Raw genomic sequence first — 19,963 nt, 5'->3', positions numbered from 1 at the left:
GCATTTTTGAAAACGAGAGACATGCAAAAAAATTTTTTTAAGTGTTCCAGTTTTCATCAAAACCAAAAATGTTGGTTTTATGTTTTATGTTTCCCATCAGGCATGACCACTTTTTCTGTTATTCCTTTTTACAACTGGATGCAAAAGAATGAAAATTGCCCAGGGTTCTCTCTCCTCCCCCTAAATGGGGTTAACTTAAATGTTCAGAAAAAAATACCTCTTTTTATTATTTTAATTAAAACAACTTAGTAGCAAAAACACGTAAAAATCAGCAAGATTCTTATGAGGTTTTCTCTTTCATTTGTCTGGTTTAAAAATACCCCATTGTGAGCTTATAAAAGAAGAATGAGAAAATGTAGTGCCAAAAGATACTTAATACACTGAAAGCAAAACTTGTAATGAAAAAACAAGGAATCCTTGTGGCACCTTAGAGACTAACAAATTTATTTGGGCCTCAGCTTATCTACACTGGCAATTAACAGCGCTGCAACTTTCTCCATCAGGGGTGTGAAAAAACACCCTCCTGAGCGCAGCAAGTTGCAGCGCTGTAAAGCACCAGTGTAAACAGTGCCACAGAACTGGGAGCTATGCCCCTGGTTGAGGTGGTTTTTTTAGAGTGCTGGGAGAGAGCGCTGCGCCATGACCACACAAGGCATGTTAAAGAGTTGCCGCTTTAGCATTGCCAGTGTAGACTAGCCGGCTACCACTCTGAAACTTGTAATGAAAAGGAGTACTTGTGGCACCTTAGAGACTAACCAATTTATTTGAGCATGAGCTTTCGTGAGCTACAGCTCACTTCATCGGAGGCATACCGTGGAAACTGCAGCAGATATTATATACACACAGAGATCATGAAACAATACCTCCTCCCACCCCACTGTCCTGCTGGTAATAGCTTATCTAAAGTGATCATCAAGTTGGGCCATTTCCAGCACAAATCCAGGTTTTCTCACCCTCCACCCCCCTACACACAAACTCACTCTCCTGCTGGTAATAGCCCATCCAAAGTGACAACTCTCTTCACAATCTGCTGCAGTTTCCACGGTATGCATCCGATGAAGTGAGCTGTAGCTCACGAAAGCTCATGCTCAAATAAATTGGTTAGTCTCTAAGGTGCCACAAGTACTCCTTTTCTTTTTGCGTATACAGACTAACACAGCTGTTACTCTGAAACTTGTAATGAAAGTTAATCCTAAATTATACGTATTAGCCACAAGATGGAGCCATTACAAAGTTAATATAGACAAGAGAAATTAAATATATTAATGAAAACTTATACCATATGACAGATGCTTATTAATACATATAACTATCCTGACAATTTTATAGCTCAGATCCTACTACTCATTTTTTATCTCCTGACCAAACTTTTTTTTTTCTTTTTTTAGTTTCTAGGGGGGAAAGAAATTTTTTGAGAAATAAGAGCATTAAACCATTTGAAAGCAAGTAGCAAATTTTAAGACTGTTCCAATTTTTAACTGCCTGTACTTTTTTTTAAACAGAGCTGCTTCCAGAAAAACATACACAAAAAGAAATTTCAGATGCATTGATTTTTTCTTGTCATTCTAAGTTTATATATAGTTTGTGAGAATCACCTTGGAAGTATAACAAAGTGTAATAATTTATTTGGAAAAGCTCTGGGAAGTTTCCTAAATGAGCAATATGTTTATGCCTCCAAGCGTTCTTAGGTGATAAGTTGCAACAATAAAAACAAACTTACCTTTAACATAGATGTTTTGTCCAGTTTCTTATTCCCGCAAGCTGGGGACCTTGCTATCATGTAAACATCATTAACCAGCGACAAAGGAGTACTAAAGAGAAGGGGGAAAGTGTGCCTCATATTTTTGCAGTAAAGTAAAATATCCTTGCATTGCAGAGACAAATTAAAATGTAGGACTGGGTAACACTGATTACATTTTTATTTTCATTAGTGTCATTTCAAATGAGTGGGTACCTTTTTTAAATAAGAAATCTTTTACTTTTCTAAATCTAAATGTTTCTATTAACTGATTTGGCCTTCCTTTAAACTGCTACGAGTTAAGGACTGACCATAAACTACTGAAAAGGTACCTTTGCAGTAGTTTCAGCCATGATCCTGAGATCAAAATTATGAACATTCTGAAGGTTGGTCTTCAATTCCTCCTACAAAATCATAAAACACTAATAGTCTGTGTTTATATGACACCTTTTATCTAAGAATCTAAAAACATTTTACCCAAATGGGTAATTATCACCAATTTACAGATGGGTAAACTAAGGCACAGAGAGAATATGTAATTTACCCAATGTCAAAGAGCAAGTCAGTGGCAAAGTTGGGAATAACCACCAGATCTCCTCAGATCCAGCCTCCTGGTCTAACCACTAAACAACACTCCCTCACTTTGACATTTAAGTTTGTGTTGTGTGTCATCACTGGAAACAGAAAATTTCATGAACTTGTGGGGGGAAAACAGGCCTGTTTTGATGTTCATGAGGTACCTATATGATTCACAAAGGCTATACATGGTGAAAGGACACGGATTTGATCTGTGCAGGGCAGCCAAAATGCATACAGCCCTGTTTTGATGATCACAAGAAGCAGGCAACAATGAGATGAGAGCCCTGTAGAGTGTTTGCAGAAGGGCTCAATATGAACACGAAAAACCCAACGCCAGTGTTTGCCTGAAGGGAGTCCCCCTGTATGGTCTTGGTTTGGGGATCTCCTAGTCAAGACTCTGGGATATATATAAAATCAGCGAGGTGTAGCTGCAGGGAACTCAGACACAGCCCCACCTCACACACGCACAAGCTAAGGTGCAGCACAGTGCCCTGAGTGCTGGCTCCCCAAAAGCAGGAGCCCTCTGGCCTGAACGTCCTGCCCCGAGGAGAGCCCTGTTTGGACCAAGTAAATGCCGGGAGTGGCAGTGCTGGACCCCTCAGCACTCCACCCCGGGACTTGCACTCCTTTGTCCACCCTGCTGGAGCCCGGTAGCTCCCCAGCAGGCCTGAGCCTCCCCCCAAACCCAGTGGGAGACTCGCCTTTCTCCACAAAACAAGATAAACCTGCTGCCACCGGAAACAGGAAGTGCCATGGCTTCCTGTGAGCCCAAAGCAAGGCATGCTGGGAACTCTAGTTCAGCTGACAGCTCTGGGCTGCTGATTCAGCAGCTTTGGTGACCTCTAGGTGCCAAGCAGCTGCCCCTCCCCCAAACTGCACAAGACCCTGTTTGTACCTTGAGCTGGGTCCAAACATAGCCCTATATACACAGCCTTTAGGGGACACCTTTTCAAGCTGTTCTATAACAGGTGTCCCTTTTTAGAGGACATGTCCCCTTTTGAGAACATGAAGGCCAGACATTTATTTTTAAGTAAATAAAAACTGATATTTTCACTTAAATCAGACAACTTCAAGAGATGGGGTTTTACAGGGGCTGGGGAGGAGGGGAATAATAAATTTTGCAGGAGGATTAAAGAGGGAGGAGGAAAGGTAAAAGGGATAGAGGAGGCAACTAAAGAACTGTGTTAAGACTGGACGTCTACAGAAAAAGTTTCATCTCATCGTATTGAGACATTATTTATATTGAAACAACAAGGATTCCGGTGGCACTTTAAAGACTAACAGATTTATTTGGGCATAAGTTTTCGTGAGTAAATGATCCTTCAGATGCATCTGAAGAAGTGTTTTTTTACCCACGAAAGCTTATGCCCAAATAAATCTGTTAGTCTTTAAGGTGCCACCAGACTCCTTGTTGTTTTTGTGGATTCAGACTAACACAGTTACCCCTTGATACTTGATTATTTATACAGAAAACCAGACTGGCCTCTGGAGGTTTGGAAGTTGTTGCATAGTACAGCAGCTGACTCCTTAGCGATAACCAATTATTTTCATCTCTTTACACTCGCACAGATGTGTGTAGATTTCATTTATACTGATTTCAGACCTTGTCAAGGACCTGGCTTGGAGTAAGACAAGGAAGGCACTTTGCTACATTTCATTATCCACACTGTTATAGCAAATACCTGGCTTCCACCGAAAACAGCAAGAATTGCTAACACAGACACACAATGGCAGAAGGTACAGAGCAAGGAGGGTTCAATCACTATTGCATTGCAACTGGTGTTCAAACGTTAAGTATAGAGGGATTCATCCTTTCATGGCTGCTGTTCTCTGAGGAACGGGTAAACACTGGTTGTGTAGTACTTGTGGCCAGTGACACTGCACAATCACTCTGAAGAGGAATGATTGCTAGCAGCATTGCTCAACATATGTCAGGCACTAGTCAGGCTGATCACTGTTCGTCTTCACTTCAGGCTTCCTGCTTGGGCATTAGTGGGAAAAGGGATCATTGGTGCTTCAGAGGAGATCGAGCATGTGGAATTTCTTGTGTGTATACTAAATAGACATACGATGAGAGGAAAAGGCAGTTTGTGGTTTATTTACTTTATAGCCTCTCTCTTCCTCTTTCTGCTGTATGTTTTCACAAAGTTTTAACTTGGAATGAAAGTGCTCTAGCATGACAACAGTGAAAGCTAAAATACAGTACATGTTAGAACCCCACTTCTTTGTGTTGAGGAGCAAGTTAACTGTTAACTGTTACTGTAACAGAGAGAGACAATACCCTATACTGCTCAGCCTGAGGTTTCTTTGAAGCTGAGAAATGTAAAAGAGGAAACACTTCACACATACACTAGTTCCCATACTACAATCTTGCAGCTTAAGGTCCCACAGAAACACCGGTGCAAGTGAATTAGTCTTGTCCTTTCTGTGGATCTGTAAGAAAAAAGACAGCTCCTTATCTCAATCTTTATAGAAGTTGGTGATTTTTCTGGAAGAGTCCATGAGTGTGGCAATCTAGTGTGTGCAAAGAAAATATAGGTGCAAATGGAATGTGAGGATTTCAGTGAGCAAAACCTCAAATACAATACAAATTTGTTATATGGGATTCTGAAATTTCCTTTAATAGTTTACAGCTATAATATTTTCTTTAACAAGACATATAGCACAAAGCTGAAAATGTTCATTCTAATAATAATCCATTCAGAAATCATTTAAAAACTTGAAAACACTCCACTTCCAGAGTAAAATGCATTACAGGTAGGTTCAATGCAGCAACATAATTAAAATGAAGGTACATTAATGCCCATGTTCCTATTATGAATTCCTGACATGAAGTGCTCCCTTTTAGAAAACAAATTGTTTAGATCTTGCTGGATTTTCCATTTATTCATGAAGGATGGAATTCACAAAGTAACTTATTTCAGAGTAGCAGCCGTGTTAGTCTGTATTCGCAAAAAGAAAAGGAGTACTTGTGGCACCTTAGAAACTAACAAATTTATTTGAGCATAAGCTTTCGTGAGCTACAGCATCCAATGAAGTGAGCTGAAGCTCAGGAAAGCTTATGTTCAAATAAATTTGTTAGTCTCTAAGGTGCCACAAGTACTCCTTTTCTTTTTACAAAGTAACTTAAGTGCCTCACTCACTTTGAGATCAATGAAATCAAGCATCTGGTGCTTATCTTCATAATTAGACTGCTAATTGGCAATTAAAAGTTCTAATTCTCAGCCTCAGACTGAGAATTGCCAGCCAGATTGAACATTAACTCCTTTTTTGAGGAGACCGTGAACAATAATAGCGAAGTATATGAAGAAGAATATTGAGACTCCATTTTGATATCTGAATGATATGACCAAACAAACCACTAGTAAAATATGCTGTGCCCAGTGAGTGAAAAAACATGTAAATGATTGTCCAAAGCCTTTACCCACCCACTGCTAGATAAATACTGTCTGGCTAATGCCGTCTGTCTGGTTTCTAAGCCCACAGCACCATCAAGCTTTACAATCTCAGTAGCAATTTCATTTACTTCTGCACCTCCACCTAAGCAGGTTACATTAGAAACATCCTGTGTCTGCATTACAGTTGACTGTTTTCATTTATATGAAAATATTTTTAAACAGTATCAATACCATAGGCTTATTTTGTGTAGTCTGTGAATTCCTCAACATTTGCATATAAAGCTGTTCTGAAGTTGCTTTTATATTTTAAATGGTACTTTTCAGTTTAGGTATATTGTAATTTAGGCTCAAAAATATCTGGCACTAAATGTGTAAATTATTTAATGCACCTTAAGACAGAAAGATGCAATATTTAACTATAGGTGTATTCTTCAGTTGAAAATACCTACTAATATTTTCCCTGCTTACTGCACAAAATTATGTAGAACAGAAATAATTTCACTTACTCTGCAGTAGCATTGCTAGCTGTAGCTTCATTTTTACCTTGTACTAATTCAGGCAAGCAACTATGGCTCACCATGATTAGTAGGAAGTATAGTATATTCTGCACAGGAAACCGTCTTAGTATTAAGCCACTGTAAGCTTTGTTTCCTTGGCGATAGGAGCACTTCACTCCTCTGAAATTAACTCCATAGACAGGTATGTTGTGTTACGTTCCATACCTCGCCACCAGTCAGATGAATTCCACTTGTGCAGCACCAGAGAAATTATGTCTACACTATAATCTCAGTAAAAAACAAATAAAAATCTCACTTAGTGTTTTTTACTTGACTTTCAACAAGATTAATGATTTCTAACAAGTCACTAAATTTAGCAGAAGATATTGAAAGGATAAAATAGCGTTAAGAAAACTTCATGTACTACATTTATATTTAATCCCTGAATAGATGCACAATTCCCACTCCATCCTTTTCCGTTTAAAGAATATTTGTCAAAGGAATCAATTTTGGAGTTCACTACACTAGTCCCTTCTAATCCTCTTCAAGCACTTCCATATCAAGGGAGATTATACATTATTTTTCCACTGAACCCATATGTCATAAATATAAAGGGAAGGGTAAACCCCTTTGAAATCCCTCCTGGCCAGGGGAAAGCTCCTCTCACCTGTAAAGGGTTAAGAAGCTAAAGGTAACCTTGCTGGCACCTGACCAAAATGACCAATGAGGAGACAAGATACTTTCAAAAGCTGGGAGGAGGGAGAGAAACAAAGGGTCTGTGTGTGTCTGTCTATATGCTGGTTTCTGCCAGGGATAGACCAGGAATGGAGTCTTAGAACTTTTAGTAAGTAATCTAGCTAGGTATGTGTTAGATTATGATTTCTTTAAATGGCTGAGAAAAGAATTGTGCTGAATAGAATAACTATTTCTGTCTGTGTATCTTTTTTGTAACTTAAGGTTTTGCCTAGAGGGGTTCTCTATGTTTTTGAATCTAATTACCCTGTAAGATATCTACCATCCTGATTTTACAGGGGGGATTTACTTTATTTCTATTTACTTCTATTTTTATTAAAAGTCTTCTTGTAAGAAACTGAATGCTTTTTCATTGTTCTCAGATCCAAGGGTTTGGGTCTGTGGTCACCTATGCAAATTGGTGAGGCTTTTTATCCAACATTTCCCAGGAAAGGGGGGGTGCAAGTGTTGGGAGGATTGTTCATTGTTCTTAAGATCCAAGGGTCTGGGTCTGTAGTCACCTAGGCAAATTGGTGAGGCTTTTTACCAAACCTTGTCCAGGAAGTGGGGTGCAAGGTTTTGGGAAGTATTTTGGGGGGAAAGACGCGTCCAAACAGCTCTTCCCCAGTAACCAGTATTAGTTTGGTGGTGGTAGCGGCCAATCCAAGGATGACGGGTGGAATATTTTGTACCTTGGGGAAGTTTTGACCTAAGCTGGTAAAGATAAGCTTAGGAGGTTTTTCATGCAGGTCCCCACATCTGTACCCTAGAGTTCAGAGTGGGGGAGGAACCTTGACACCATAGACATAGTTAAATCATTATTTAGGCTCTCAAATGTGATCGGTTCCCACTAATTTTAACCCTTTCCTCTTAAACACAATGAAGCTTTACACTGGCAAAGGCATTTCAGTTTGTAGTTTTGATTGAACTTCCTCTGTGCTGATTGGCTGTTTGGTCCAACTCTCCCCCACCATCTCTTCACCTCAGCATCACTCCATATCTGCTCCTCTTACTCTTTCATCTTCCCTTCAATATCTTCTCACCCTTCCCTTTTTTTTTCCATGTACTTGATTCCCTCCTAACTAAATCCAGCCCACAAAGAAATCCTTGAACTATCATTTGCTGCCTTCTTACAGTTCACTCTGCTGCTGTGTTCTACCCCTTCTCCATCCTGTGCGTGTCTGGATTATGTAGATTGCAATCTCCTTGGGGCAGGGACTATCTATTACTCTTTGTTTCTATAGTACCAAGCACTATGGAGCCCCACTTAGGCTGTATTTCAATAGATCCTTTTAAATTCTGAATTTATCACTGCTGCAGTAATGTTGTAGTCAGGTCAACTCAAGAAAGCCAGGCGTACTGAAGGGAAAATATAAATAGTTCACTTGTTAACATGTAGCCAATACAGTATATGAAAGTACAAGTTATAACATTAGTAGAAACAAGACAGTCAATCTTTGTCAGAAACACATCTTCAGTGAGCGACAGAGGAAGTTAGGTAATGAGTAGCAAAAAGGGGATACAGTATGCTTTGTACAGACATACTTCAGTCACTTGTGAAAAACTTAGTTTTGTCTGATAGCTGTATGTTGAGCGATGCAGTCTGCAAAACTGTTTAATTATGCAGGGATTTCAACATGAGAATGGAAAGCTCAGCATAATAACACACACAAAAGACCTCTCAAATACTGAAAAATCTAATCAAGTCTTAACTCCTTCGTAAAGAAGGATAGACAAGCTCATTAACTACTCAGAAATATAGCTGATACACAAGTTAACTTAATGGTATTAATAACATTTTCCAATATTCTAAACTTTACTGATGAGCACCATTGTAGAGATAAGCATGTAATATATTCTTGAACGTGTCACAATTAAGCTCCCCTTGAGGTCTCGTCACAACCTAAGATGTCAAGACAGTAATTAAAGTACTTATTAGCAACATTTTATAATATTTGCAATATGCTAATGCAATCCCCTAAAACAATTAATCTATGGCCATTAAATTAAATTAAATTAAATTAATATGAAGGTTGTGCTCATCTTCAAAATTTGGTTATCTTGGTCAGATGCAGTTTATGCAAATCATGTTGCTTTCATTTTTTTCCCTCCAACAAAATTGTTAGAAATATTTTTCTCGTGGTCAAATGGTATTTTCTTGTCTATTGCAGCATTGTGAACTATGCAATAGAAGGACAAAACAAAAAAGGCACAAAGGAGAATGTGACAGAATGTTCCTGGACTCAGTTTGAGGGTTCCTCTTCTAAAATCTAAACAGCTGGAATATCTTGTTAAGCTGTCTACAACAATGCTTCATGACATTTCTAGATCTCCTTAAAGCCACACCAAAACAGAGCAGACAAAGCAGATGTATATGCAGCACACTGTAATTATCTCTGACTATGTGCAGTATCCTCTTCCATTCACATGGATGTGTTAGGCTGTTCTGACATTTACCTAGAGAAAGGTCTCAAGATCCTTTATCATTATGCTTATTAAGAATTTGGGGAGTGGCATAGATCATAACTAGAGTTAAATTAATTGGCTATTATCTTAAAGCCTCTTATTGAGACATTCCCTGGTCTTCAGGTGAGCCACTGAGGGTACTGAATAGACCAGTTTAAGAGTGCATTATGCACCAGTTTAAGTACTAATAATCTGGCCCACTACTCTGTCTGAGGGAGCCAGTCTACTCCATAACTGAAAATGGGTAAATCAATGACCCAGTCATTCCAGAGTCATAATTACATTCCCCTCCACTTTTGGCTGATTAACAATATACTTCCTGGAACATCTCATCTTTCTGTCATTCCAAGCCAAGTCATATGAGTCCCTGGTTTTGGAGTAGGGGTTTGGTCCACAAGATCTGGTTGCTTTGGGTCAGAATCTGAGTCAGTAATTAGTTTCGTCTCAATTTTTCCAGGAAATAGGAGGTTGGGTTTTTCCTCCTGGGGGTCAAATCCTTGGTAGGCCCATGTCTGGTTTTCCTTCCCTTCCTGATTTTTTTTACATTTAGTGAAGGTGGAGGGAGCCTTAAACAAATCTGAATGGACTGCAATGATGTTGTCCTAAGAATCCATGGAGCGTTCTCCTCTGGTCCATTCCCTGGACATTCATGGTACCAGAGCCATTTGAGATTTCAGAAGGGCAAGAAACTTTGCCCTACAGTAATTCTGGCCACACCAGTATGTTAGCCATTGCTCCCAACCAGTCTCACCAGCCATGCAGAAGTGGTTCTTGGTAAAAGCACTTAATAATTCATGGAATCATAGAATCATAGAATATCAGGGTTGGAAGGGACCTCAGGAGGTCATCTAGTCAACCCCCTTCTCAAAGCAGGACCAATCCCCAACTAAATCATTCCAGCCAGGGCTTTGTCAAGCCTGAACTTAAAAATATCTAAGGAAGGAGATTCCACCACCTCCCTAGGTAACGCATTCCAGTGTTTCACCACCTTCCTAGTGAAAAAGGTTTTTCCTAATATCCAACCTAAACCTCCCCCACTGCAACTTGAGACCATTACTCCTTGTTCTGTCATCAGCTACCACTAAGAACAGTCTAGATCCATCCTCTTTGGAACCCCCTTTCAGGTAGTTGAAAGCAGCTATCAAATCCCCCCTCATTCATTGCTCTTAGATCCTAATAATATGTCTGTACCAAGAAAGCCACCAAAATCAAACCACAACTGATGGATGTGGTTGGTGGGTTACGCTATGAATATTCTCATTGCTGATCTTCCACTTAATATGAAGCTTGCTTGCCCAGAAAGGTGTGTTCAGGTTACCACACTAGCAGCAGATAAATGGGAATTTGTGTCACTCATTGGAACACCCACACATCTGTCCTGCTTAATGTATTTAGAGTTTCTCCTCTTAGGTCTGGGTATCTGGAAAATGACAAATTGATAGGTGATCTTAAAGCATATATAAATTCCAAAAGCATGATAAATTATATGCTTGGCAAAAAGAGCGGAAGACGGTGTGTAAACTACACGATGTCCGAAGCTGGTCTGATTGAGAGTGAAGATATGCCTACACTGCATCCAGAGATGTGACTGCAACATGTGTAGATGTTCTTAAGCGAGTTTTGATCCATCTAGCTCAAATAACAATAGAAGAGAAGGTGCAACAGCAGAGGTGAGCTGCCTGAGGATACACCAAGGGGCCCATGGGCTTATACAGCCTCTGCTGTCGCAACTCCCGTGCTATGGTCTGAGCTAGCTAGATCAGCACTGGTTCAGGTATGACGACATGTGCTGCCGTTAATATCTCTTGGCATATTGGGACATGTAAATCTCCGTTCATTTCCTCCTAAAGCTAAATGAAAGTATTTAAATTAAATCAAATAGTAAGAATATTTGTTTAAGTTAATTGTCAATTTGTGACTAATGTAGTAGCTTTTTGTACTTGATAGCTGGAAGAGCTAAGTCTATATAAACAGTGACCTATGAGATTCAAATTCTTTACATGTCAAATATTTACTTTTTTTGGCTAAACTGTTACTGAATATTTTTATTTATATTTCCTCTAAAGAGGGAGATTACTGCGGGTTTTGTTATGATTTTAGTTAATCTTGGTTTGAGATACTCAATGTTTTTTTTCCTTGTAGACCCTTGTACTGTAGATATCATACAACATATAATCAGCTTAAGGGATTCTAACTGTTCACTTTTGGCCAATGATTCCCATTTTCCTGTTTATATTGAACCTGCTGATTGTTATTATGGTACATGTTGAGGACCATAGGATAAAGAATTATAGACTTTATTGCATCTCCATTAGTTTGTATAATCCAGCTCCCTGACAGTGCTGAATCCATTTTCACTGTACATTTTACCAGTTTTTGGTCCAATCTACTTTTAGACTTCCAAGTGATTACTTTACGGACTATTTCACTAAATAATACATCTCACTCCTCAGAAGCTTTTCTGATATTAATCAAAAGTTTTATCTTTCTTAATTTCATCTCAATACTTTTTCATATACTTTTGTGATACTTTGTTCCCTTTTCCTGCCACTTAGTCCTCATATGATGAGCAATGGATTGAAGCAGGAACAACTGAATTGGTGATGGCAAAAGTAAAATGAGCTAGTAGCCTGGTGGAATACTAGTCATGACTGGACTACAGGTATTGAAGGGTATGTGCTGTTTAGGAAAGACAGAAATAAAGGCAAAGGTGGTGGAGTAGCATTGTATATCAATGATGAGGTAGACTGTAAAGAAATAATAAGTGATGGAATGGATAAGACAGAGTCTGTCTGGGCAAAAATTGTATTGGGGAAGAAAGCTACTAGACCCTCCCCTGGGATAGTGCTTGGGGTGTGCTATTGACCACCGAGATCTGATCTGGATATGGATAGAGATCTCTTCAATGCTTTTAATGAAGTACATACTAATGAGAATTGTGTGATCATGGGAGACTTTAACTTCCCAGATATAGATTGGAGGACAAGTGCTAGTAATAATAATAGGGCTCAGCTTTTCCTGGATGCGATAGCTGATGGATTCCTTCACCAAATAGTTGCTTAAACAACAAGAGGGGATGCCAGTTTAGATTTGGTTTTGGTAAGTAGTGAAGACCTCATAGAAGAAATGGTTGTAGAGGACAACCTTGGTTTGAGCGATCATGAGCTAATTCAGTTCAAACTAAATGGAAGGATAAACAAAAACAGATCTGTGCCTAGGGTTTTTGATTTCAAAAGAGCTAACTTTAAAAAATTAAGAAAATTAGTTAGGGAAGTGGATTGAACTGAAGAACTTGCGGATCTAAAGGCGGAGGAGACCTAGAATTACTTCAAGTCAAAGTTGCAGAAACTATCAGAAGCCTGCATCCCAAGAAAGGGGAAAAAATCATAGGCAGGAGTTGTAGACCAAGCTGGATGAGCAAGCATCTTAGAGAAAAAGCAGAAAGCCTACAAGGAGTGGAAGATGCGAGGGATCAGCAAGGAAAGCTACCTTATTGAGGTCAGAACATGTAAGGATAAAGTGAAAAAGGCCAAAAGTCAAGTAGAGTTGGACCTTGCAAAGGGAATTAAAACCAATATTAAAAGGTTCTATAGCTATATAAATAAGAAGAAAACAAAGAAAGAAGAAGTGGGACCGCTAAACACTGAGGATGGAGTGGTGGTTAAGGATAATCTAGGCATGGCCCAATATCTAAACAAATACTTTGCCTCGGTCTTTAATGAGGAGCTTAGGGATAATGGTAGGATGACAAATGGGAAGGAGGATATGGAGGTAGATATTACCACATCTGAGGTAGAAGCCAAACTTGAACAGCTTAATGGGACTAAATCAGGGGGCCCAGATAATCTTCATCCAAGAATATTAAAGGAATTGGCACATGAAATTGCAAGCCCATTAGCAAAAATTTTTAATGAATCTGTAAACTCAGGGGTTGTACCGTATGCCTGGAGAATTGCTAACATAGTTCCTATTTTTAAGAAAGGGAAAAAAGGTGATCCAGGTAACTACAGGCCTGTTAGTTTGACATCTGTAGTATGCAAGGTCTTGAAAAAATTTTTGAAGGAGAAAGTAGTTAAGGACATTAAGGTCAACGGTAATTGGGACAAAATACAACATGGTTTTACAAAACGTAGATCGTGTCAAACCAACCTGATCTCCTTCTTTGAGAAGGTAAAAGATTTTTTAGACAAAGGAAATGCAATGGATCTAATTTACCTTAATTTCAGTAAGGCATTTGTTAAGGTTCCACATGGGGAATTATTAGCTAAATTGGAAAAGATGGGGATCAATATGAACATTGAAAGGTGGATAAGGAATTGGTTAAAGGGGAGACTACCACGGGTCACACTGAAAGGTGAACTGTCAGGCTGGAAGGAGCTTAATAGCGGATTTTCTCAGGGATCGGTTTTGGGACCAATCTTATTTAATCTTTTTATTACTGACCTTGGCACAAAAAGCGGGAATGTGCAAATAAAGTTTGCGGATGACACAAAGCTGGGAGGTATTGCCAATACAGAGAAGGACCAGGATATCATACAGGAAGATCTGGATGCCCTTGTAAATTGGAGTAATAGTAATAGGATGAAATTTAATAGTGAAAAGTGTAAGGTCATGCATTTAGGGATTAATAACAAGAATTTTTGTTATAAACTGGGGGCACATCAATTGGAAGTAAAAGAGGAGGAGAAGGACCTTGGAGTATTGGTTGATCATAGGATGACTATGAGCCGCCAATATGATATGGCCATGAAAAAAGCTAATGTGGTCGTAGGATGCATCAGGAGAGGTATTTCCCATAGAGATAAGGAGGTGTTAGTACCGTTACACAGGCACTGGTGACACCTCATCTGGAATATTGTGTGCAGTTCTGGTCTCCCATGTTTAAGAAGGATGAATTCAAACTGGAACAGGTACAGAGAAGGGCTACTAGGATGATCCGAGGAATGGAAAACCTGTCTTATGAAAGGAGACTCAAAGAGCTTGGCTTGTTAGCCTAACCAAAAGAAGGCTGAGAGGAGATATTATTGCTCTCTATAAATATATCAGAGGGATAAATACCATGGAGGGAGAAGAATTATTTAAGCTCAGTACCAATGTGGACACAAGAAAAATGGATATAAACTGGCCATCAAGGAAGTTTAGACTTGAAATTAGATGAAGGTTTCTAATCATCAGAGGAGTGAAGTACTGGAACAGGCTTCCAAGGGAAGCAGTGGGGACAAAAGACATATCTGGCTTCAAGACTAAGCTTGATAAGTTTATGGAAGGGATGATATGATGGAATAGCCTAATTTTGGCAATTAATTGATCTTTGACTATTAGCGGTAGATATGCCCAATGGCCTGTGATGGGATGTTAGATGGTGTGGGATCTGAGTTACTACAGAGAATTGTTTCCTGGGTGTCTGGCTGGTGAGTCTTGCTCACATGCTCAGGGTTTAGCTGATCCGCATATTTGGGGTCGGAAAGGAATTTTCCTTCAGGGTAGATTGGCAGAGGCCCTGGACGGTTTTCGCCTTCCTCTGCAGCGTGGGGCACGGGTCACTTGCTGGAGGATTCTCTGCACCTTGAAGTCTTTAAACCATTATTTGAGGACTTCAATAGCTCAGACATAGGTTAGAGGTTTGTTACAGGAGTGGATGGGTGAGATTCTTTGGCCTGCGTTGTGCAGGAAATCAGACTAGATGATCATAAAGTCTATGACCTTAAAGTCTATGATTCTATGACTTCTGGAAGTCAGCAACAACAGCTGTGAAAATACTGCGCCCCTCTTCCCCCCCCCCCCCGCCAATATCAGGTAATCGGGTTTTTTTTGCCCTTTAGGGACACTATACATACTGGATTCCTTCTTAAATGAAATCACACACACAATGCATACTGTGATTAAATATGACTTCCAGAAAGAAAGATCTTATCCTTCTAAGTCCCATCCATTTTTGTGTGTCAACCAAGCACACAGATCTGGTTCCTCCCTCCTAACAAGCTTTGGCAGACATAAAGTGACCCCTCCATCTAACGCTTGCCAGACAGAATTCCCTGCACAGTATGCTCAACATTAAAGTGTAAGTAGTCATATATCGCACCAACTGCCCATCCCCTGGCCTAACATGGTATTAAAAGAATCAATGCAATGTCACCAGGCCCATCAAAATGCAACCACTCTCATACTGTCAAAGACTGAACTGGTCTCTTAAGAGAAGTCCAGACCCAACTGCATGTATAACAGACATTGTGCCCCCTGCTCCCAGGTGGAGGAGATACGAATGGTGACTAAATTAGGTAATAACGTGAGGAGAAGCTCTTGCTCTTAAAAAAATGAAGAATTCAGAGCCCAGGTGACTGGGAGAACTGGGGAAGAACTTCAGGGCGAGTTGTGTCAGCTGACCAGGACAAGGGTGCTCTATCATAGTGGTTGGAGCGGGCGTCAGGACCCAAGGACTAGGGTCAGAGCTGGAGCCTGTAGTCAGAAGCTGGAGCCAAGGGTCAAATTGGAGGAGAGGGACTGTAGCAAGCAGGGTAGCAGGCAAGGAGGGGTCCAAGGCAGGGGCAGGCCAGAGGCAAGGCTGGGGGCAAGTCAGGAGCAGCAGGAACAAGGTAATGCAGGAGCAGGCACAGAGGTGGGTATGAGGATTGAGAAGCCAGCAAGCAGCTGCTACTGCTGGCCCCTCCAGCCTGTCAGGCGGCATGGCAAGTCAGGCAGGCCAGCAGTACTGGTGAGGCTGCCTGGAGATTACCTCGGCTGCAGGGCATGATTCCTGACAAATGGCCTTAGAGTCAGCACTCTGTACAAGGGTGGGAGAACCAAAGTAGAGCCCAGTATCAAGGGAGAGTCTTTTCATTTTGTGTTTGTTTGGATTCTAACACCCCAGCGGGGTGGACTCCTACACGACTGTCTGAAGAGTTAAATCCCTCAAGCAACTGAACAGTGATGAAAGCTGTGTGGATCACTAAAGACCTACGAGAGAAAACAGAGGTCAGGTATCTGCAGTATTATCCCATATCATGGAGGGTTGGCACAAAGACTGCATCTTGCTACACATATCCTCTGGCTAAGAAGCAGACTCCGATATCCTCGGATTGATATTTGTCCCATTACACATCTCTCAGTACAGAAATATCCACTTTCTCAAGTGTAATTACAAAGTTCAGTCTCTTTGGATGAAGTCCCGCTGAAAAGGCTGGGAAAATGTAGCCCATTTTATCTTATTCCTCCCAGTTTCCTAGCCACATTCAGTATTAAGAGCTTATCACTGAATTTCAGCAATTTAAATATCCCAGCTTTCTGCTTATCATTTTCCCGCCTTTTTTTATTGTCTCAATGCACTTAGTCTATCAAATAGGAGTGAGGGTTCTAACCTGAAAAGGCCTGAAAACACGTCTGAAGAAAAATTATCATATTTTAACCTTTTAAGGCCTCTGTATTGTCTAGTATATGAAGATAAATGTCTTCAGCTGTTTCCAATCCATCTCTCTTGTTTCAATGGGTACTTTTTGTAGCTAATTTTCTAAGTAAGACATTCAGGATTCGATGTCTGAAACATATTTTCTGAGGGAATTAATGTTAAAGGTGCCCAGATTTCCTGTCAGGACCGTTTTCAGTGTCAATGCTTTAACATATACAAATAAAAACCAGAAGCTAAAAGTATAAAATCCCAAGTCCTCCCTTTTGCCATGAAGCCTTTATTATCTAAAGTGATCATCTAAAGTGATCATCAAGTTGGGCTATTTCCAGCACAAATCCAGGTTTTCTCACCCTCCACCCCTCCACACACAAACTCAATCTCCTGCTGGTAATAGCCCATCCAAAGTGATAACTCTCTTCACAATGTGCATGATAATGAAGGTGGGCCATTTCCTGCACAAATCCAGGTTCTCTCACCCCCTCACCCGCCTCCAAAAACCACACACACAAACTCACTATCCTGCTGGTAATAGCTCATCCAAAGTGACCATTTGTGCAGGAAATGGCCCACCTTGATTATCATGCACATTGTGAAGAGAGTTGTCACTTTGGATGGGCTATTACCAGCAGGAGATTGAGTTTGTGTGTGGGGGGGGGGGGTGGAGGGTGAGAAAACCTGGATTTGTGCTGGAAATAGCCCAACTTGATGATCACTTTAGATAAGCTATTACCAGCAGGACAGTGGGGTGGGAGGAGGTATTGTTTCATGATCTCTGTGTGTATATAATGTCTGCTGCAGTTTCCACGGTATGTATCCGATGAAGTGAGCTGTAGCTCACAAAAGCTCATGCTCAAATAAATTGGTTAGTCTCTAAGGTGCCACAAGTACTCCTTTTCTTTTTATTATGACGAACTTCCCTCCCTCTCCTAAACAATCAGCATGTCATCATATACATACCAAATACAAGACTCTTTTCTCTAAAAGAGGAGAGGGATAGCTCAGTGGTTTGAGAATTGGCCTGCTAAATCCAGGGTTGTGAGCTCAATCCTTGAGGGGCCATTTAGGGATCCAGGGTAAAAATTTGGGATTGGTCCTGCTTTGAGCAGGGGGTTGGACTAGATGACCTCCTGAGGTCCCTTCCTACCCTAATATTCTATGATAATTTTAATATATTCTTTACCTACACTCCTGGTTGCAAGTTCCTAATATGATTTTCCTATTCCCCTAATCTCATTACATTGCTGAAATCTCATACATCGGTATGTGTACTTGCTAAGTTTCATCAGTAATCATGCAGTAGAAATTCCTTACTTGTAGAACTGACTGGCTCTCAGTACAGAAGCGTATCTTATCAGTGTCTATGTATACCATCCTCATCTCAGAGTGAGGTCAGTAGGCTGCACTACAACTAGCAGTCTGTCTCTTAACTATTATGCACGCATCATTCCTATTCCATTGAGGACTGGCCCACAGTGCTATAAATGTAATCACAAACCAAATCACCTGTTTATTCCAAAAAGACGCAAATCCACTTCAAAAAAGGCACTTTACATATGACTTCCTGCACAGCAGTTTCTCTGATGCATAGGTCTATCAGCAGTTGCATAATACTACATAATACACATACAAAGAGCTACAATAATCAGCTTTTGATTCCTTTGTTCATCTGTGACATTTTGCTCACATCACCAGTGATATATTGGCCACTGCTTCTGCTGCTGCTATAGCATATAGACCAGATACGGCTTTCCAGAGGTTTTGATTAGGACTGAAAATTTAAGTCTTATTTATCCACAGACCCAGTAGAGCTGAGTGGCACGAGCCACTTCATTGTTTCTTCCAATGTGCTTCATCCCTCTCCTAGTTGGGACCATCACTATGAGAGGATATGTAGTTCAGTCCCTCAGAGCATTCCATCTTTGGCCTCTATGCTGATCTTGCCATCATATCTTGGGTTCCCAGTGTTAAATGGACAATCATATAAAATAGAAACTAGACAGATAACACACATTCATTTCACATAGACCTCTGTACAGCTGTGGTAATTTTGGATACTACCAATGAGGTCAAGATTTGAGCAGCAACCTGGAGGTTAATATTACTACTAATAAATCATTTTACTGTATCCAGAGGGATTATCACTTAATTACTAGCAGGGCTGTCCCTAGGATAATGCAGGGCCTGGTGTGGAAGTGACAGATTTGTCTCTTCTCGGACCGATCACGCCAGCCAATCGCACCAGCCCATGGGGGCCCCCAAAGTGCAGGGCCTGAAGCGGTCACCCTGATTCGCGTTACCCTAGGGACGGCTCTGATTACTAGAATACTTGTAGCTAGCCAGTATGATGCAGCTCTGATTTAAAGAAGCCAAAGACATATCAGAAGGAATTAAAGAATACCAGTTTATTAGGTGAAAGAAAATGAAATGATGGAATTAATGTACTCATTGAGTAGAATGAAAAGACATTAGAGCTCATCTCCATAGTATCTGATCACCTTCCAGTCATGCATTATGGCTAATATCTATCATGTGCTGTTTGTTCTCTCCCCCACTCCCCATGGGGAGATGCATGTGTAGTGGACCATTTTGTGTTGGTAGGCTTTTTAAAAAAATATACATGTTGTCATGTTATGTTGTTTATGTCAGAGAAGGCAAGGTCAAAGAAACGCACCTTGCGCTTGGAACAGAAAGTGGTAAGGTTTGTGATAGTCCTGGGCTCCTGAGGGAGGAAGCCATAAAGATGAAGTATAGATATTTCAACTTATTTGCCTGAAGTTGGAATTGTACAAAATCTTGGCATGGGTTTTTTTATATATATAATAAATCAACATGTTGTGCATTACCCAATCATACATATTCTTTAATCCATAAACGACCCCATAATATATTTTTTAGATTGCTAATTTTTGTTTCAGGTCTCAAATGTGAGCAAATGGAAGCACTGTTACTGGACAACTCAAGAATTCATTTAACTGCAACTAGAACCGGTCTCCTTTGCATTTCTGTCTGCATATCTACACAAGCGCCAATATTTTGATCAGAAAGTAGATTAAATAGAACACAAGAAATAATGCAAATTAATAGCTTGGGCAAATTATGATCCTTGTTGAAGTCTGAGATAAGGTATTGGTTTGAATTGTGGACTTAAATC

The sequence above is a fragment of the Lepidochelys kempii genome, chromosome 8 (genome assembly GCF_965140285.1).
Source record: "Lepidochelys kempii isolate rLepKem1 chromosome 8, rLepKem1.hap1, whole genome shotgun sequence".
Classification (NCBI taxonomy): domain Eukaryota; kingdom Metazoa; phylum Chordata; order Testudines; family Cheloniidae; genus Lepidochelys; species Lepidochelys kempii.
The sequence above is the reverse complement of the archived record's forward strand: the minus strand, read 5'-3'. Positions refer to the sequence as shown.